This window comes from Octopus bimaculoides, chromosome 19 (genome assembly GCF_046866305.1).
Source record: "Octopus bimaculoides isolate indiv1 chromosome 19, ASM4686630v1, whole genome shotgun sequence".
NCBI classification, from domain to species: Eukaryota; Metazoa; Mollusca; class Cephalopoda; order Octopoda; family Octopodidae; genus Octopus; species Octopus bimaculoides.
The window spans coordinates 29003430-29026165 of record NC_142946.1 but is presented as its reverse complement, the minus strand read 5'-3'; the positions used below and the strand labels follow the sequence as shown (position 1 = coordinate 29026165).

The window sequence follows — 22736 nt, the reverse complement described above, 5'->3', positions numbered from 1 at the left end:
AATTACAGAGGAGTTCAAGACAGGTTGCCCCTGGGAGCTCCTCTATGCTGATGACCTTGCCCTAATTGCGGAGTCACTATCAGAACTAGAGGAGAAGTTTCAGGTGTGGAAGCAAGGTCTAGAATTGAAGGGCCTTAGAGTCAACCTTGCTAAAACCAAAATCCTAATAAGTCGGAAGGTAGATAAAACACAAACCCCTTCAGGTAGATGGCCCTGCTCAGTATGTAGAAAAGGAGTAGGTAGTAACTCTATAAGATGTACCCGGTGCAAGCTATGGACACATAAGAGGTGCAGCAACATCAAAGGCAGGTTAACTAGGAAGTTAGTTTTTGTTTGTGGCAGATGTTCAGGTGCAATAAAGACTGTAAACAAACAGGAAACAACTTCTATCTCATTCCAGGGTGAAAAACTAGAGGTAGTCGATAGCTTCCGCTATCTGGGCGACCAAGTTAGTAGTGGGGGTGGGTGCGCTGAAAGTGTAGCTGCTAGAATAAGAATAGCCTGGGCAAAGTTTAGAGACCTCTTACCCCTGCTGGCGACAAAGGGACTCTCACTCAGAGTAAAAGGCAGACTGTATGACGCATGCGTACGAACAGCCATGCTACATGGCAGTGAAACATGGGCTGTAACTGCTGAGGACATACGTAAGCTTGCAAGGAATGAAGCCAGTATGCTCCGTTGGATGTGTAATGTCAATTGAGAGAAAAGCTGAACATTAGAAGCATCAGTTGTTGTGTGCAAGAGAGACAATTGTGCTGGTATGGACATGTGGTGAGAATGGATGAGGATAGCTGCGTGAAAAAGTGCCACACCCTAACAGTTGAGGGAACCCGTGGAAGAGGTAGGCCCAGGAAGACCTGGGCTGAGGTGGTGAGGCAAGACTTTCGTACATTGGGCTTCACCGAGGCGATGACTACTGACCGAGACCTTTGGAAATGTGCTGTGCGTGAGAAGACCCGGCAAGCCAAGTAAGATCGTTGCCAGTGCCCCTGGACTGGCTCTTGTGCGGGTGGCACATGAGATGCACCATTTTGAGCGTGGCCGTTGCCAGTACCGCCTGACTGGCTCCCGTAGGATTTTCGAGTGAGATCGTTGCCAGTGCCCCTGGACTGGCTTGTGCGGGTGGCACATAAAAGACACCATTTCGCGCGTAGCCGTTTTCGTGTGGGTGACACGTAAAAGCACCCACTACACTCTCTGAGTGGTTGGCGTTAGGAAGGGCATCCAGCTGTAGAAACTCTGCCAAATTAGATTGGAGCCTGGTGTTGCCATCCGGTTTCACCAGTCCTCAGTCAAATCGTCCAACCTATGCTAGCATGGAAAGCGGACGTTAAACGACGACGATGATGCTGATGATGATGATATATATGTATATGTGTGTATATGTATATGTATGTATATATATATATATATATATATATGTATGTATATACATATATGTATGTATATGTATATATATATGTATGTATGTATGTATATATATGTATTGATATATATATATGTATATATGTTTATATCTATGTATATGTATGTATTTAGAAATGTGTGTATATGTATGTATAAATATGTGTATATATATTTAATATGCATATATATATGTATTTATGTATTTATGTGTGTATATATATATATATGTGTGTGTGTGTGTGTGTGTGTGTGTATGTAGGTATATATATATCAGTGTATGTAGGTATATATGTGTATATATATATATATATATATATATATATATATATATATATATACATATATATATATATGAGTATATGTATGTACACATATGTGGGTATATGTATATATACATGTAAATGTATTATATATATATGTATGTGTATATATGTGTGTATATGTATGTTTATATACATATGTGTATATGTATGAACATATATATATGCATATGTATGTACATATATATTTGTATATGTATGTACATATATATTTGTATATGTGTGTACATATATATTTATATATGTACGTACATATATATTTGTATATGTATGTACATATATATGTATATGTGTGTATATATATACATATATATATATGTATATATATATATATATGTGTGTATATATAAATATATACTTGTATATGTATGTATATATATATGTGTGTGTATGTATGCATGTATGTGTATATATAGGGAGTGGACAAAAGAATGGAAACACCAAGCATCATAGCGTCATAATTTTGAAATATCTATCAAAGTATGACAAGCTTATTTATTTTAATGTTTGTTGCTTTAATGTAAGTGTTGATTAATATGTTTTGCTAAAATTGGTGTTTCTTTTCAGATAGCATCAGGTAAAGGTAATTAAAATTCATTAATATTGTGGATCTATCAGACTTTCAAAGGGGTCATATTGTTGGTGCTCTATATGGCAGCCACTAATGTTCCGAAAACAGCCAAAATATCTGGTGTTTCAAGAAGTACTGTCTCGAAAGTGATGGCAGCTTTTGAGAAAGAAGGAAAAACCTCTTCATCGAAACAAAACTCCAGAAAAAAACCAATTCTTAGGTGAATTGTTAGAAAGGATCAGAAACGTGCTGCTCCCAAAATTACTGCAGAGCTGAATGACCACCTCGTAAACCTAGTTTCCACAAAATCTGTTCGCCGTGCACTGCACAAAGGCAAATTTCATGGGAGAGCTGCAGTCAGAAAACTACTACTTTCAAAAACAAACGGTGCAGAACATTTAGAGTGGAGTAAAAACCTACAGAATTGGTCCCTGGAGCAGTGTAAGAATGTTATTTTCTTGGATGAGTCATCCTTTACCTTATTTCTGACCACTAGCCAAGTATACGTGTGGAGATAGCCAACAGATCCACCATTTGACCCAGACTGCCTTCTTCCAACTGTTAAGCGTGGAGGAGGATCTGTGATGATCTGGGATGGGTGGGGGCTATATCTTGGAAATCTACTAGCCCAATGGTTTCCCTTCATGGCAGAATTAATAGTCAAAACTATTTAAGCATTTTATCTGATCAAATTCTTCCTATGGTTGTGGAACTGTTTCCGTAGGGAATTGCACCAATTCACACAGCTAAATTTGCTACTATATATGTATATATATATATATATATATATATATATATATATATATATATATATATATATATATATATATATCTGTAAAAATATGTGACACTTATTCGGTAGCCATGATAAAATTCTGAGTTTCAGATGCCGGAGTGGGAACCCACGCCAACATCTCTTCAGTTATCTGGCCATTGAAAATTCCTGTGAACAATGACCGTTAAACAAAGGGAAATTACTTTGCGGTTGACCGTTATTAAGACAAAAGAACTATAGACCGTTCACACCCCCTACTCACCCAAAGTAACCTTTAATATAGGCAGGTACTTTTTGGCACAGATAGACAAACACTTTCCAGTTAACCATAGTTATAGAAAGATTTTCAACAGACATAACTTAAAAATCAGTTTCAGCTCAACTGCTAATTTTAAAAACATAATCGCACACAACACACAAAATCCACAATATGAAGCCAGCTGTTCATGCAGAGATAAAAATTTGTGTCCACTAAATGGAGCTTGCATGTCTGAAACTATCATTTATGAGGCCACCGTGGACTCTATATCCACTAAGGACACAGTTTCGATGAAGAAATACGTGGTCCTCATGGAGGGTAATTTCAAGGCCAGATTCAATAATCACACTTTGAGTTTCAGGCACTGGGACAAAAGGAAAACGACCAAATTATTCAGTCATATATGATGTGATTATTAAACCTGGCCTTCGAATTACCCTCTGTAAGGCCCACATATTTCTTCATCGAAAACCGTGTCCTTAGTGGATATAGAGTCCACAGTGGCTTCATAAATGATGGTCTCGGACATGCAAGCTCCATTTAGCGGGCACAAACTTTTATCCCTGCATGAACAGCTGGTTTCATTTTGTGGTTTTGTGTGTTGTGTGCAATTATATTTTTAAAATTAGTAGTTGAGCTGAAACTGATTTTTAAGTTATGTCTATTGAAGAGCTTTCTGTAACTATCGTTGACTGGAAAATGTCTATATATCAGTCCTAAGAAATACTTGCCTATATTAAAGGTCACTTCAGGCGTGTAGGGGGGTGGGTGAAACAGATAGTTTTCCTATTCCTATGTTTTCTTTTCTTTATTATTGGACTGGTGGCAGGTGTATAGGTTATTTCCTTGTTAAATCCACTATCTTTTAGAGCCTTATTATATACTGGAGCAATGCTATTAAAAATGTCCCTATCGGAGGAGAGGCTAAAAATTCTTTTGCTAATGTTTTTAACTAAATTTTTAAACACTATGGGGGGATGGTAGGAACCCACATTAATATAACTAAGTCTATTGTTGGGCTTCCTACAAGGTTTATAAATATTCTTATATAGATCTAAGGATACATCTAGGAAATTGACAACCCTCAGGTTGGGGATCATATGATGGAGCAGGCATATGCGATCTTATTGGACTATTCCTACTTGAAACGTTGGGCAAGACTTTTCCTGACATATGCTTCGCCATTTACAAAGAAGATGCCCCAGCTTTAACGGCAAATACCAATGCACCAACACAGGATTGGTTTAGGAAGGACATTATCCAACTGATAAAAGGTTTAGGTCTTAGCATAACTACAGATACCAACCTTACTCCCTCCCCTCACTTAGTGGTTATTCTAATAGCTCTTTTGTCTTAACAACAGTCAATCACACAGTAATTTTCCCTTGTTTAACAGTCATATTCATAGCATTTTTTTGATAGCCTGATAACTAAAGAGATGCTGGCTTTCCGCCCCGACATCCGAAACTCAGAGTTTTATCATGGCTATCAAATAATTGACCACAGGCACTTGGCTGAAACCCATAAATAAATAAAAAAATAAATAAATATATATATATATATATATATATATATATATATATATATATATATATATATATATATATATACAAATATAGAAATATACATATATGCATAAAAATATAGAATTATATATATATATATTTGTTTTGCAAGATTTTTGATGTGAAATTGTGTGTTGAAACAAATGTTGTACTTGGGGATGGTTATATTGCCAGTTTAGCCAACAAAAAACACACGCACTGTATATTTGGTGTTAATTTGCTTCAGCTTTATATTACATTACATTACATTAATCCTATTTCGGCTAGAGTTCTTTCGTCACACTTCTGTGACCTCATCAGTGGTCCTTTGCTTTCTTCTTTCTTATGTGTGTCTCACCTTGCTAACTATCAGCCATTTTGTATGGCTGATAAAAGAACTCTGGCCGAAATAGGATTAATGTAATATAATGTAATATAAAGCTGAAGCAAATTAACACCAAATATACAGTGCGTGTGTTTTTTATTGGTTAAACTGGCAATATGACCATCCCCAAGTACAACAACAACAATATATATATATATATATATATATATATATTTTATTTATTTTTATTTATTTATGGGTTTCAGCCAACTGGCTGTGGTCATGCTGGAGCACCACCGTGACTTTCCGTCTTTATGCTGTGCTCTCTTCACGTTCCTTGCATGGCTCTTCTCCTCCACCTGATATAGTCCAATCAAGAGTTTTGATGGCACATCTGGTGTATAAGCGAATTTGACATCACTGCCCTAAACTGTGTCTCATTTCGAGCCATTGGTTCGTCTGGTATCGTGGAGAGGAAAGCGTCGAGTTTTGTCTTGAAGACCTCCACATCCGTGTCTTGCAGGTCTCTCAAATGTTTTGGCAGGGCATTAAAGAGCTGAGGTCCTCTGAAACCGAGCCTGTTGCAGTACCTCATTCTTATGTGAGATGCAGTGGACGGCACCTTTGGTACCATGCAGTGGCGACCTGTGCGGGCATTCTTGTAGTACTTGATGCCAAAGTTTGGCACCAGTCCTTCCAGTATTTTCCATATGTATATTATTACATATCACTCCTGCCTGCGCTCCAGGGAGTAGAGACCTAGTGCCTTCAGTCGCTCCCTGTAGTTCATCTGTTGGACTGTAGCGATCTTTTTTGTATAGTGACACTGAATTGCCTCGAGTTCTGCTGTCCGCTTCACACTGTGTGGTGACCACAACTGAGAGCAATAGTCTAGGCAGCTCAGAACAAATGTCTTCCATAGAGTCAACGTGACTTTTTGATCCCTTGTTCGGAATGTCCTCAGTATCCACCCTGCCAGTTGTCTGCACTTTGCTGTCAACTTGACAATGTGCATGTGAAATGATGCATCACTACACATGTTAATGTCTAGGTCTCTTACTGTTTGTGGTTCTGGGATTGCAGTACCTCCAGGTCCTGTGTATGCCAGTTGGGAGGCACGTGTGGCCTTGTAGCGCAGTACTTGAAATTTTTTTGCATTGAACTGCATATTATTTTGCTCTGCCCACTCATATATTGTATTTAGGTCATTCTGCAGGCTTACAATATCATCAGGATTCTTTATTGCCTGAGATAGTTTTGTGTCATCAGCGTAGCTAGTGACAGTGGCTCTCCGAGTGACCGTGGGCATGTCCAGAAGGGCCACTATGAACAGTAGTGGCCCCAGGACAGTTCCTTGCGGAACACCGCTCAATATTTGTGTTTCCCTAGATAGTTCTCCATTGGCTGCAACTGTCTGACTTCTACCATTCAGGAAGTCATGCAGCCATTCTCCTAATTTACCAGCTATGCCAAGGTTTCGCAGCTTGTGATATATCAAGCCATGATCAACTTTGTCAAAGGCTTTTGCAAAGTCGAGATATATCACATCAACATTTGAATGGTCAAGTAGCTGCTTCAGGACCCAGTCATAATGCTGCAAGAACTGTGTGAGGCAGCTTCTACCTGGGTCTCATTCAGCAAGTCATTTTCTTCTAGGAACGCAATCAATCTCCTTCTGACAATTCGTTCCATGACTTTGCTAATATGTGAAGTCAGAGAGATGGGCCTGTAGTTCCTAGCCTCTGCTCTGCTTCCACCTTTATGGATAGGACATATGGTGCCTTCCTTCAGCTTTTTGGGAAGTTTACCACTTGCAAGGAAACTCTGGAAGAGTATCCGGAGTGGTCCTGCTAATTCTTGTTTACACGACTTTAGGAGGACAGCTGGGAAACCATCGGGGCCAGTTGCTGAATTTGAGCTCAGTTTGTTTATGGCAACTATTACATCTTCCTCTTCAATGTCAATGTGGGTAATGGATGCAGTCTTTTTGTGCTGAGTGATATTGTCAAAGAAATCAGCTGGGTTCTTTATCTGCATGTGACTCAGAGGAGAAGTGAAAACACTCTTGAATTGTGCACTGAGCACTTCACTTATCCATGTGGGGTCCGCAGTCAGTGAGCCATTAGGCAGGAATAGGGGTCCTATTTTATACTGTACCGTGGCAGTCTCTTTTGCAAATCTATAGAAAGCCTTGGGGTTTGTTTTTATGCTTTCTACTGCTCTCTTCTCCTTCTCTGCTCTCTCCTTTTCATGGGAGAGTTTGATTTTGTTTTCTATTTCTAACAGTGTTAGTTTTAATCTAGCCCTTTTTGTATCCTCCAGTTCTCTATTTAACTGGTTTGAGACCTTTGTTCTGTGTCTCATAAGGATTTTCCTGTCTCTGGGAATTCTATTGGCATGTTTGCTGGTCTTTCTTTTTGGCATGTATTTGGCGCATATGTCTTGTATGGTTGACATAAAATGACTTAGTTTGAGGTCATTGTCTTGTGTAGAAAGGCTGTCATGCCAGTTTTGATTTCGAATCTCTTTGCGAATTGACTTCCAGTCCGCCCTGTGGAAATTCGTGTACTTTGGCTTGTATTTAGATAAAGATTAACTATTTATTACTGTTACTAAATTTTCTACAGCCACCTTCACATTCCATGACTACCATTAGAATTGATCAGGTACCGAACAAAGATTCTGGATTATTTTTCCATGTTTTTTACTTAATTTTTGAGAGTGGTTGGGTTCATTTTTAGTATTCTTGTTTGTGAGAGCAGCTGGGTTAAAAATCATCTCTGGCTACTCTTTGAGAGGCCGTTGGTGTTGCCTTGGCAGAGGTTTGCACTCACTGAGTGTTCTTCTTTATATATAAAATACTACAGTTACCCGTTATTGATGGCACATAGTCAGCTAGTAATAAAATAAATATATACAAATTATAAAAATAATAAAAGAAATATACAGTACTGTTTTTACTTCGCAGATTTATCACCTGTCGCGTGGGGTAGGAAGGTGGAACATAATATGATAGTCGAAGGATTACTGTATACATATATATATATATATACAAAGGAGCTATGAAGAAGTTTGAAACAATCAAACGCAACGATAGGAATGGGATTTGCCCACTCTATAGGAGCAAATCATGGAACACCATAGAAAGAACTAAGAAGAAAATAGGGAAGGCAAGCTCATGGTACAATAGCCACAAGTACCAAAGCGTCATGTTCGTCGACACCACCCCTAGAGGCGAACTGGCGTACCGCTTTAGAAGGGCCCTAGACAAACTTAAGCTAAGAATTAAGGTTGTTGAAAGGCCAGGCAACCCTATCAAATCCCTTATCAGTAGAACATACCCTTTCAGTAGAACCCCCTGCACTGATAGGAACTGTATCGTATGTAGATTTAGCCCACAAACGAACTGCAAAACCAGAAATGTGGTCTATAGTATAAGATGTACAGAGGGACGATGCAGAAATAAGACAACGACATATGTAGGCGAAACAGCAAGGAGTATAGGGGAGCGGGCAAACGAACATTGGAGGGAACTTAAGGAAGGGAAGAACTCATCAGTTCTGTACCAGCACGCTGAGCAAGAACATAGAGGCTCAATCAACAACATAGAAATTAAAATCTTATCTACACATAGCAGTGATGCAGCACTTAGACAAATTACTGAAGCTACACACATAATAGAAGGGAAACCTAGCCTGAATAGGAAACTAGAATGGAACACTAACATACGCCACTAACAAACCTAACATCTGACAACTAACATCTGACAACATGTTACCCATAAAACAATAATAGGAACAAAGTATAATACAATACATAGATAAACAAATGGAATTAAATACTACATACGTTAACAAAATTTAATTAAACACATTAAAAAAAAAAAAAAAAAAAACACACACACACACACACACACACACACACACACATGAACATATAAATAAATAAAAACTAATACAAATGAACACGTATTAACAGAGAATATAGGTGATACAGACACTCCCCATACACACATGCACTTACAAAAGACACAGACACATTGAAGGACACGCATGCGTAGACACATACAATAGGAATACAAAATACAAAATGGCTGATAGTTAGCAAGGTGAGACACACATAAGAAAGAAGGAAACAAAGGACCACTGATGAGGTCACAGAAGTGTGACGAAAGAACTCTGGCCGAAATAAGATTAAGATTAAGATTAATGTAATATAAAGCTGAAAAAAAAAAAAAAAAAAAAAAAAATTAACACCAAATATACAGTGCGTGTGTTTTTATTGGCTAAACTGGCAATATGACCATCCCCAAGTACAACAATATATATATATATATATACATATATATACATGTGTGTATATATATATATATATATATATATGTATATGTATATGTATACATGTGTGTGTATATATATATATATGTATATGCATACCTGTGTATATTTGTATAAACATACACATATATTCTTTTCTACTCTAGACACAAGGCCCGAAATTTTGGGGGAGGGGGCCAGTTGATTAGATCGACCCAGTACGCAACTGGTACTTAATTTATCGACCCCGAAAGGATGAAAAGCATATACACACACACACACACACACACACACACATATATATATATCATAAATATAACCATTTATCATCATTTATCATAAATGGTTTTACCGATAAAGGTTTTTTCATACTGAACTACTTGGCAAAATTGTTAACTATTACTAATTGACGATTCCCTGCCCTTATTCTTGTATATATATATATATATATATATAGCCAGTATGGAACACAGACATTGACTGACAATGATGTGTGTGTGCGTGTGTATATTTGTATATAAATATTTGCAAAGAAGTTGTCTGTATATAAATATGTATATATCTGTATACATATCTATATTTATTTATACATATTTTTTATATGTAACTATATATAAATGTGCATATATATATATATATATATATATATATATATATATATATATATATATATATATATATATATATATATATATATGTATATATATACACACACACATGCATATATAAACATATGTGTGTATGGGTGTGTAATATTGAACCAACAAATTCAAATACTGTTTAAAGCTCCAATTTATGATTTTCTTTCCCAATTTGTAAGTTTAGTCAGTTCCTTCAATACTGCATTAATTGTATGTTCAGTACACACTCCCTTCTGTAGTCCATTGTGTCAATTTTAATACTATTTTCTGTGCTCCCGCAACTGCCCACCTCAACTCTTACCATATGTTACATGGATCTACAGCTGTCCTCTTAACTAACTTTGCCACTTACACTCTTTGTAGATAATGATTATGACCCTGCTGAAATGATATATTATAAGGTATGAAGTGCTTTTGATTTGACCATTCTGGTGTTGAATGCCCATTGGTTTAAACTTCAACTGATTTTATCAGGCATTGTTTCCGAAAGTCATAATCTCAATAATTTTCTATTAATTTTATTTCTATGAAAAAGACTTCAGTTTTCTAATTCTTTCACGTTCGATAATATTGAGTGGACTGTCTAAATAGTTTCAAATCGTTATTTTTCTAACAGATATGTAGTTTATTAAAGGTTACAAAACTCGCGTACACACAAAATTTACAGCGACATGTTAATCGCCCTCTCTCATACACGGGCATACACACAAGCGTAAATAAAAATTCCATCTGTCGAATTTGTTTCCACTTCGAGTGAACTATTAATAATCACGCACACAGCTGACTGTAACCCTCACCCATTGCATGTTAGTTTTTTACTATAAACATTCGTTGATAAAATCCGAAATCGAAATCAAAGTTCAGTTGAATATTGCCCCCCCCCCCACCACCACCGCCAACTGTTGCTGTCACAAAACATGATTTATATGTGTGTGTAAAACAGTTCTGATATTCAGATATACATACATATGTTATATATAAATCATATGCATCGTTATATTCGTGTAGTTAAGATGTGCTACTACACTAAACTGGTCGAACACTTTATGTCCGGCTGAAGTCTATTGTATAGTCCTCGCACAGCTGTGCCAACAGTTATCTCAGTCTCAAAACTTTGTGTAGGTGTATTTACAAATGTGCAGTGTATCCCACGTTACTCACTGTGTGTTTTTTATGAGTTAATATATTTGTAGAACACGAGCTTGCGCATATACTGTTTGAAATCGGTTTTAAGAGGACAAAAATGAGATTGTATAGTATTCAACCTGGGTTGACCTAGCTCGACTCTGTGTATGTGTGTGTGTACATACAAATGTGTGTATCCAAGTACAAAAATGTGACTATTTTGCTAATGCAAATATGCCCCAGATGGTTAATTATTCTACATAGGAAAGGTTTTTATAGTTTGAATATTTATACCCCGTGCATGCGATATAGATTTAAAATACAACACGGGTGTAAATTGTGTGTTCTAAAAGTTGTGTGTGTGTGCATTATCTGTTATATATGGTCGAACAGAATTATAATAGAGGACGATATCACAGACGATTCTGTTCGCTGTGAGCATGAAACGTCACTTAAATTTCACTGACTTCTGCAATATAAATGTTCACGGTATCTGATTAACAAACTTGATACTTTTATACTTTTATGAAATTTATTTCCGATTTATCATAAATAGTGTATGTGTTTTTAAATGTGACAAGTTCCATTTGCTGTGCTTGCAGAAATTTTGTCTTGAAAGTCTAACCACTGCTTTTATTGGTAATACAACCTCACCATTAACACCGATATTCCTTCTAACTTGTTGGTTCTTCTACCATATGTTGGTGAGTGTGCTGAGGAGAGGGGTTAACTGACGGTGGGAAGTCATCAGCTGACGTAAACACACTGCTCTTTTGCTGAGTCAAAACATTCTTTTAATTACCCACCCCTCCTTTTAATCCCTTTCCTCTCTATTCTTGTCTTCGTTGACTTCTTTCGCTCTCCCATTTCCAGCTAATGCATATATCTAAATGCATACATTCACACTCACACACACACACACACACACACACACACACTTGTGTATGTATGCAATAATTGTACACGTTCTATTACCAAAATCAGCCATTCAACTGCCCAGATACTGATCAGGTACCTACCTAGATATCAGTTTTTGTTTTTTAGTTAATTTTTTCTTCAACATATGTCTGTGATTTTTAATCTGATATTCACATCCTTTTGAACACTGGAATGTTGTTTGTCTATTCGTTGTACTTTGGAGTATCTTTCGCAACAGTGTCACAAGTTGGTGTCACCCTCCCGTGTACTAGATCATACAGAAACTTTGTTCATAAATCGTTATTCCCGAATATCAGTGAATATAATAAATATCAACATCAGTGACATAAACACATTTAAATTACAATAGTTTCAAATTTTGGCACAAGGCCAGCAATTTCAGGAGGGGGGGCAGGTCGATTACATTCACCTCAGTAGTACTAGACTGGTACTTTATATTATCGAAAAAATGGAAGGCAAAGTTGACTTCGGCAGGTTTTAAACGGCCTTATATACAATTTACTTTACAAGTGGATAAAATAGAATTTTATTTAGAAGGCAGAAGAATATAAAATAAAAGTATTTTAAAATTTCATTAACTTTAAATTTGGTTACAAGAGATAATGGGCTAAGTTTACACTCTGATAGTGTCATCCCGCCCCTTCCTCATACGCCCCTCTGACATCACTAGTCTGATTATACATTATATAGAATTGATTGTATTAGGATTGTGAATATTGCTACAGGTAAGTTATTTCCCTTATAAGTTATAAGTCGGTACATTATTAAGAAGTCGTTTCTAATTTTCGCAATAACATTTGTCATGGTTTTCCGATTTCATTTGTATTGGAATATGGGTCATGAGAACAGTTTAGTTGGAATTTTCGCATCACCATACCATTTTCTATGATTTAGACCTACAATAGTTGCATAATGACAACAAGGGTTCAAGATATTGAGTACTATATCAAAACAATAATGTATCCAAATATAAATATATGGATTTATCTTTATACATCTAGATGTATTGAAAGTTATATGATAATTTAATACTTGTGTGGATATGTGGGGTGGTGGATTGACAGAGTCGTTGAACTATTGGGTGAAATGTCTAGTAGCATCTGTTCTTACTCAAGAATATTGGTGATATAAAGAGAGGTGGGAGATTTGTGATATACATCCGGAAAAGAAACTTGCTAGGTGCAGATATATTAGTGTGGCTGTGTCGTAAGAAGCTTGCTTCCCAACCACATGGTTCTGGGTTCAGTCCCACTGTGTTGCACCTCGGGCAAGTGTCTTTTACTATAGCCTTAGGCCGACCAAAGCCTTGTGAGTGGATTTGGTAGATGGAAACTGAAAGAATCCCATCGTATATATATATATATATATACACACACACACACACACATATACACACACATATATGTATGTATGTATTTGTGTGTCTGTGTTTGTCCCCCACAATCGTTTGACAACTGATGTTGATGTGTTTATATTCCTGCAACTTAGTAGTTCGGCGAAAGAGACCAATAAAATAAGTACTAGGCAAAGAATAAGTCTTGGGGTCAATTTATTCGACTAAAGGCGGTGCTGCAGCATGGCTGCAGTCAAATGACTGAAACAAGTGAAAAATAAAAGAATATATATGTCTGCCAAAAACTATAGGCCTATCTCTCTGACTTAACACATCAGCTAAGTCATAGAATGGATAGTCAGAGGGAAACTAATCGCATTCCTTGAAGAAAACAACTTGCTGAGTGATACTCAGCATGGCTTTCGACCAGGTAGGAGCTGCCTGACCCAGCTCTTACAGCACTATGACTGGGTGTTGAGACAGTTACTCAACAACTCAAATGTGGACATAATATACTTTGATTTTGCAAAAGTTTTTGATAAAGAGGATCATGGTATGAGATGCCACAAACTGTGTGAACCTGGCATAGCTGGAAAACTTGGAGAGTGGTTACATGACTTTCTGAAAGATAGAAGTCAGGCTGTAGTGGCTAATGGAGCCACCTCAAAGAAAATAAAAATAGTGAGTGGTGTTCCACAGGGCACTGTATTGGGACCACTGCTTTTCATTGTGGCCCTCTCAGATATGCCTTCACCCTCAGCTGCCCGGATAGCCACCTTTGCTAGCTACGTAGATGATACAAAAAGTCTCGCAGAAAATACAGAACCCCAGCAATGTTGCACACCTGCAGCAGGAGTCGGACTCAATTTACAGATGGGCTGAGGATAATAATATGCAGTTTAATGCTGAAAAATTCCAACCTTGCACTACCAGCATCCAGAACTGAATATAAAACTTACAGGGCACACTGATCCACAGGGGATTACAATCCCAGAGCCTAAATCAGTGAGGGACCTGGCTATCGAGATAAGTGATGATACCTCTTTCCAAGTGCACATTACAAGGATGGCCACAAAGTGCAGATGACTGGTTGGATGGTTCCTGAGAATGTTCAGGACTAGAGAGGAGGAAACCATGATGGTCCTCTGGAGGACATTCATCTTCAGCTGCCTGAACTACTGCTCCCAGCTATGGTCACCCAACAATGTAAAATTAACAGTGGACCTTGAAGCAATCCAGCAAAGCTTCACAAAGAAGATCATCTTGTTGCAACAGCTCAACTACTGGGAAAGGCTGAAACAGCTAAGACTCTACTCCCTGGAGTGAAGGCGGGAGAGGTATGCAGTAATATACATCTGGAAGATCCTGGAAGGAATTATGCCAAATTTTGGCATTGAAAGCTACACTAATGCCAGAATGGGTTGACACTGTACAGTGCCAAAGATCCCAGCAATGCCATTGCACTTCATGACCAGTTACTGCAACAGCTTGGGTTTCAGGGGCCCACAGCTTTTTAATACTTTACTGGAGATCCCGAGAGACCTACACAAAGTGGATGTAGGTATTTTCAAATCAAAACTGGACCTCTTCCAGTCCCAGATGAGAGTCCAGTCCAGTCAAGAGTCCCAGATGAACCTACCTCATGGTAAGAGGTGCAAATGAGGGTAGCGACATCAAATTCCCTTCTTCACCAAATGCCACATATTAAAGGAGGCTCTCAATGATAACAGTGTAGCAAAATGGAGGTGCCCCACCATGGCCACAACTCTGAGCTGAACTACAAAAAGAAAATATATACTAAATTTATATATATATTTGTCAACACTTTCATTCCAAGGTGCTAAAATAGCTCTCTCTGGGAACCATGCAATGTTTTTGAAGTTGTCTTGCAATGTGGGAAATACCTTTCTTTAAGCTTGGCCAATGGTAGATGCCAACCATGTGCCCACATTGCAAAGGTGCCATTTCCAATTTGTAGAAGTTGATGAAAGCATTCCTCAGCTAAGGGTCATTGTAGAGATGAGGTCACATGTTGCTTAATGAAAGCTGATGAACAAACCTCCACAAAGGTGAAGACTTCAGACATGCATAGATGTCATATTTGACGGAAATCCCCTGCGAGGACAACAGTTACCCCCACCCCCCATAATAGCAGTATTGTTTCTAATATCTCTTAGTAACATATCTAGGGCTTCTAGTTCACCACAGTATGTTATTGTGCATTCATCCCAGACAATAAGTGTAGTTTAGAGCAGAACTTCCATCATCGGTGATTGTTTTGAAATATTACATATTTGGGCATTGCTGAAGTGAGTTTTCTTGAGCACGAATGGAAGCAATTTTCTTTGCAGCCCTTATTTGTGAGGATAAATAAGAACGTCTTCATTTTGGTGGCATGGCTGAAAAGAGCGAACAATTAAGGAACATATAAGATGGAAGACATAGCAATTTGAAGTTGTGCATTGTATAATTTCATTTTTTAGTAATGAATGAAAAGATGTGAAAAATGCATATGTATACCGTTATTATGAGAAGTGGTAAACTGTGAATGATTTGGCTATATTCTGTCTTGATAAGTGTAATGCATTCTGTTAGTCGATATATAGTGGAGTGTAATGGAAGTTATTGTTTGTCCATAAGTAAAGGTGGAGGGTGTAAAATTTGCATGAATGTGATTTGTGTTTTTAAGAAGAATCACAAACTGTGTACTGTTTCATGGAATAAAAGGGGGTTAATATGATTTCGCCCAGAAATCATGTTTTCAAAATTATAAATCCCCCCTCCCCACCGAAATTTCCTAATTTCCTAATTTTGTTTTTTATGCATGTGAGAAATATAATTTGTTTTTGAAAATTCAATTTTTCTGAAAAAAATACTGAATGCCCCTTCCCCCACCTCGGCTACCCATCAGCTACCCACTTTGGGGCGAAATACAAATCTCATGTATGGAAAACATAGAAATATGAGTAAATTGAGAGAAAATATAAGTCAGGGAAGCGGTGGGTATGCAAATGTCATCTCAGACATGCTAGAAACAACAGGTAAAGGACAGGATTTCTGAGATAACTTCCTTGTAAGTTTAAATGGAAGATCTGGTTTTCAAATGCACTCATCACAAACAGGAACATCAGAATAGGAAAAGGTAATTTCCATAGGATTTGAGCTGTAACTTAGTGCACAGCAAAAAATAACAATTCATACAGAACTCTAACTGTGTGTGTGTGTGTGTGTGTGCCAAAGGAAGTTATTTTTGCATACCTTTCTAATTCCAAAAGAAGGAAATGTAGTGAAGTTGTCATATGTTGACAGCATAAGGCCACCATGCATTATAATGAGAAATTAAGAGAAAGATAATACCTAATTCTACGCATACGTGAAACATGGGATGAAAGTGAAAATGACCTTAAAATTGTATGACACAGCCTCATTTCTGGAGTTCTCGGTGTCCCCTTCTCTCTCGCTTTCCCCCTCTCTTTGTGCTGGCTTTCTTTCACCTTCACCTATAGAACATACAGTATCAATTTTGTGCTGGCTGTCTTTCACTATAGAACATACACAGGGTATGAAGCATCAGCGTCTGTCTCTCACCTGCTATCCATCTTTCAACTTCTATAGAAACTTGTTTTCAGTCTCTGTTTCTTTCTCTTGTCTTTGTCTTTTTCTCGTTCTGCATTTCATTCAGTCATTCCGTAAAATTTTATTTCTTTATGCTTTGAAGACAGCAGAAATTGAAAGAAGAAAGAAAGCAAAAAGGGGAGAGAGAGTAGAAAGTGAAGGAAATGAGTAAGTGAAAGACATATGGACGTGTGTGTATGTGTGCAAGAGAGAGATAGAGTGAGTGAGTGGTGTGTCGTGATGATGGATGTCTTTTAAGGTACACACTCATATAGAAAATGTAACATTGTCATATAAAATGTTTACGATAGTTGATTTATGGAAAAGATTATAATTTTAAATTTTTGTAATGCAAATATGTCAATGAAAATAAAGTTTAGTTGGTAGTGGAAATAGTACCAACTATCTTTTTATATCCCATACGTCAAAATCGGCAACTCGGTTTTGGAATGCATAAGGAACATACACACACACACACATACAAACTTTCTTTTATTGATATATATATATATATCGATTGTTTGTAAGACATAAATTCAAAAAAGAAGCACACTCTGTTATAGAGTATTATATTATATAAAGTCAGATAAAGCCAGTGAAACCGAGGATAATCCTATAATTAATATATATATATATATATATATATATATATATAGAGAGAGAGAGAGAGAGAGAGAGAGAGAGAGAGAGAGAGAGAGAGAGAGATAGAGAGAGAGATAGAGAGAGAGAGAGAGAGAGAGAGAGAGATAGAGAGAGAGAGAGAGAGATAGAGAGAGAGAGAGAGATAGAGAGAGATAGAGATAGAGATAGAGATAGAGAGAGAGAGATAGACAGATAGTCAACTCTGACTGAAAGATGCCTATGTGTATCTAGATATGGAGTGTGATGTAACTGGAGCAGTTCTGCTTTAACTGGTCGATGTAGTTACAAATTTTCCTCATGTTCTTCTTAAGTGAAATTGAACCTTCTATTGTTGGATTTAGTATGAAAATAAATATTATACATCTGCTTCCTCAAATCTATAATGCCTCACCTCTTCCACTGTCCTAAAATCTCAATTTCTCCCTGAAATTTCTTAGTATGCTGAAATACATTTTGGATAAATTTCTCTTTAGACTTACAAGGATTGTATAAAGATTACAAAAATTTATTCTAAAGTTGTACTAAAGTTGTACAAATGTGTATTAAAATTATAATTCTTATGCTGAAATAGATTATAATATAACAAAGTCCAGTTTATAACCTATGAACTGATAATAGATACTAAAACCATGTTTCTGTTTGCTGGTTTTAAAGAAATTGTTCTTTGTAGTTCCCTAGCCACATTTAAATCAATACCATTCTAAGTACTTAAGAGAACCTACAGATTTTATTCAGACTTTGGGGAAATGTTATATGGACAATAGTTAATAGTTTACTGACTAATCTTTCAATACTGAAATGGTTGATTCGTTGGAATAGACAATATAGTCTGCATGTACAGGAAACTCAAGTGGTTGATTATATTTTTTCCTCATAAACATCTCTAGAAGGTTCGTTCTACACTGTCATTATTTCAGTTAATTTTGAAATTAATGAAGAATTTAGTGAAATAACTGTCATTATTAAAGCTGGTGTTTGGAAGATGAAATTTACATGAGATTTTAGATTTCTTAAAAAGTTTTGATCACTTTAAAACAGGAAATTTATGTTGTAGAATTAAGGGCAATCTCAAGTGGGTTGGTATCAAAAGGGTTAAGTGGACATTTGCAAAGCTGTCAGTGACACTGATATACATTCTTTATTAATTTTCTGTGTATCAAATGTTGATTTCACTCCTAATGAGAGTTGCTACTTTTAGACCAATAGAAGTGTCATGTAGTCTATTTCTGATATGGAGTCCAATTTTTCTTTGCAAAAGTTTTCTCCCATTTCCTGTATCAATCTTGTGATCTAAGAGCCAGTTGAGATAAGTGTACAGAAATAAAGACTAACAGAATAGCAAAGTTTATCTTATGTGATTTGTTATTAGATCAAATTAGACATAATAATTTGTTTGACACATTGTTTGAGCAAAGTCACCAGTCATCTAATTATATACAAAGTCTTAAACTTTTGGTTTCTTATGTTGTATTTAAAAATTTATGGATTCCTTTCAATTTTGGTGATGAATATTCAATTGCTAAATAAACTGAACTACCTGCTCAATGGATTGGCATGTAAGTGACTAAGTATTTTACTGAGACATACCTTTAACATAATTTGTAGGCAGAATCAACGTGACATAGTAGGTTCTTTAAATTACTAGTATACAGGTTTCTGCACAGTTTCCATCTACCAGATTTCATCCACAAGGCTTAGATCAACCTGAGGTCATTTATTTGTACATTTATTTCATGAAGTAGTTAATATCCTGTCTTTCAATGCTAGATATGCAAAGATACAAGGACAAAATTTTTGCTGTCAAAATATCAACAATGTAAACTGGGTTTTAAATCTAGCATGATATTATTGCCCATGTGATGCGTAAGTGGCCTCTCTTTCAGTCTTGACAATGATGATTACTCAGATGTTCAACCAACAAAATTCTTATTTGTGAAATTAATGAATAAAATGGTAGAGTATTCCATAGACGCATAAACTCATAATGCAATTCTCAGTCTTCACTATGTGGTTAAGGACTTATCTTCACAACTATGTAGTTTAGAGTTCACTCCCACTGTAAGTTACCTTGGGTATGTGTCTTCTACTATAGTCCCTGGTTGAGCAAAGTCTTGTTAGTGAATTTTGTAAATAGAAACTGTAGGAAGCCCATATATATGTTAGGATTTTGCATCTCAGTTATGAACTTAGCAGATAACTTGGTTTTTATCTGGTCCTAATGAGACTAAAAGACTAATAGCCTTTCCTTAAAATTTCATCTCTTTTTCGGTCAAACTTCCTTTTTTATGAATGTTGAACAAAGAGAAAATAAAACAGCTTAGATAGCATTGAAGGTTAGGTATTTTACTGGACTGAAACTTGATTGAACTGAATGGAACACAGTAATATTGTGTTCAGTCAAAAGTTTTTGCAATATTTTGGTAATTTATTTGTTATAAAGTTACAGCTTCTATTACTCTGTCAGTCTGAATGTCAAAGTCCCACAACATCTTATATTTCTTACTTTCTAGTACTTTATTAGGTTCATCTTCATACCATTTATCAATATGTTCAAATCCTAGCTTTCTACATAACTGCCAGTGGATTGCTCTCCCTAGATTGTCATGTCTTTTCTTGTATTCTTTCTGTGCCAGTCACTATATTAGTAACACTTTCCTCTTTTGATTCGCATAATCTACATTGGGAATCTACTTGGTTTTGTCTCTCTTGGCTTTTATCCGATTAGTTCTTAGTGCTTGATCTTGTGCAGCTACTAACAAGCTTTCTGTTTCCCTCTTCAGCTTTCTTTTCTGTAACCACAACCATATCTCACTACTACTCTTTGCTGCAACTATCTTTAGGAATCTCCCATGCAACGACTTCTACTGTCAGTTAAATAATTTCTGTTCTTTTTTCTGGTTTTTAACTTCATTTGGGTTTTTGGTTTCCCTATATCTTGCTGTGACTCTAGCAGCTTTTAATAAACTTTCTTCACTATTACCTACATAGGAGTCTATATCTACTATAGCTAACTCCACAAAGTCTTCTGCTGATATTAACCCTCTTCTGCCTTCATTTGTAGGTAGGTATAATCTTGCTACTCCTGCCTTTAGGTGGAGTCCTCCATTCATATCAAATTCCTTCTTAGTTCTGTCTTGCTTTGCTAATTCAGTTTTTGTCCAATCTGCAAAAGCTGCTGAGTTTCTAAGTAATGATACTGTCCAAGTATCATTAGATTTGGACCATTTAGTTTTGACTTCATTAGCTTCCTCATCCTTTTGATGTACTCCTCAATTTTCGTTTTCATTTCTATAGTTAACACTCTATCAGATTCTACCCCCAGATACTTATAACTTACCTCCTTTCAATGATTTTAATGCCTGGCCATCTGGTAATTGGATACCTTTGCTGTTGACTATCTATCTCCTCATGACTATTATTATTATTATTATTATTATTATTATTATTATTATTATTATCTTCATTTGGGTTTGTTAAAGCATATAAGCTAATGATCATGTGTTACAGAGCAAATATTTACCAAAATTATCACGATTTCACTGAGAAATAGTCATCTTTTATACAAATATCACAAAATTTGTATTTCTAATTCATTGCTCTTCTTGTCTATATTTAGAAACTTGCGAAACATGAAGCAGTTGGTCCAGAAAATATATCAAGCTGCTTTATTTAAATATAATGCTTAGCTGCACTGTATGTATTCAGTTATTAGAGCTTGTTCAGACTTATCTTTCTTCAATGCCCTATTTAACAAAATAAACTATTGTTTATGGCTCCATCTTATTTTTAAACATATTTTCTATTCAATATATTTCATGGTCAATATCGTTTTCAACATTTTTAATTGTGAAATTTATTATATTTTAAATATTTACTTTGTATATTTTCTCTTCCAACATAAAATCTAACTAATTCTTCTATTTCCTATCTATCATTGAGAATTATCATCATCATTATCATATAAAAATCCGATTTTCAATGTTGGCATAAGCTAGATTTTACTACAACCTACCTCTAACTTTACTCTTCATAAAAACAATCACAAATTTGACTGAACAATCTCCTCTTAGACTTTCATTGAGTTACCCCTGCCATTGATATTTGACAGTTAATTCAAAGTAGCATTTCGTTTAGTGGTGTGTCATCTCTTCATGAAATGTCTCTACACCTGTTCACTTTATCCCTTCTGCAAAACTCAAATAATGCTCTCTTTGTTTTCAGTCTTTTTAACTTTTTGTCTTCCATATAAATTAACCTTATGCATACAATTCTCAATTATATTTCTAATGTGTTCTATTTTTGTTGCCAACAAGCAAAACAGTTGTATGAATCTCTTTCCCATTGCTATTTGATATTTTCATAATGGAGTGAGACTGGTGAGAATATATTTATGAGCTTCAAAACTTTACAAAATATTTGAAGGCTTGATATGTTGTGAATATTATTAACTTAGGAACACATGCACATTCAAAGAAAACAATAATAATTCTTCTGAATACTTTTGCAATTTAAGCATTTTTAATAACTCTGCAAGAACATCCTTTATTTCTTTATTTCAATTCTGCTTTATTGATAGAAGGAATGGAAAGGAATAAAGTTGGAAATTTAAATATTAAGATATTGATCTCAGCTATATTTTAATTTTGACAGACTCGTTTTAAGACTTTCAGAAGATGACCTTGTTTCAACTATTAAGAAATTGAGTGGTTAAAATCTTGCCTATCAAGAAGAATTTATTTTGATTTTTCTTTACCAACTAGTCAAGATTGTTCCATATCAGACATGTGAACAAACTAGAAAAGATGTGACGATTTAAACAAGCTCTAAACAGGGAAGTGTTTTGAAAAATTATGTGCATGTTATTCAATAAAATTGTTTTCCTTCAATGTGCAATGTTCTTAAGTTAATAATATTCACAACATAT

The 22736-nt window shown here is 36.0% G+C and overlaps 1 protein-coding gene and 1 long non-coding RNA gene across 3 annotated transcripts in view; one reads left to right on the top strand and one right to left on the bottom strand.

Moving 5' to 3' along the window:
* LOC106880757 (cyclic AMP-responsive element-binding protein 3-like protein 2) overlaps positions 1-22736 on the bottom strand; it is a 579185-nt gene that overhangs the window by 508157 nt on the left and 48292 nt on the right. The window lies entirely within an intron of this gene.
* Positions 1-22736, top strand: part of LOC149131813 (uncharacterized) — a 51674-nt gene that overhangs the window by 10859 nt on the left and 18079 nt on the right. The window lies entirely within an intron of this gene.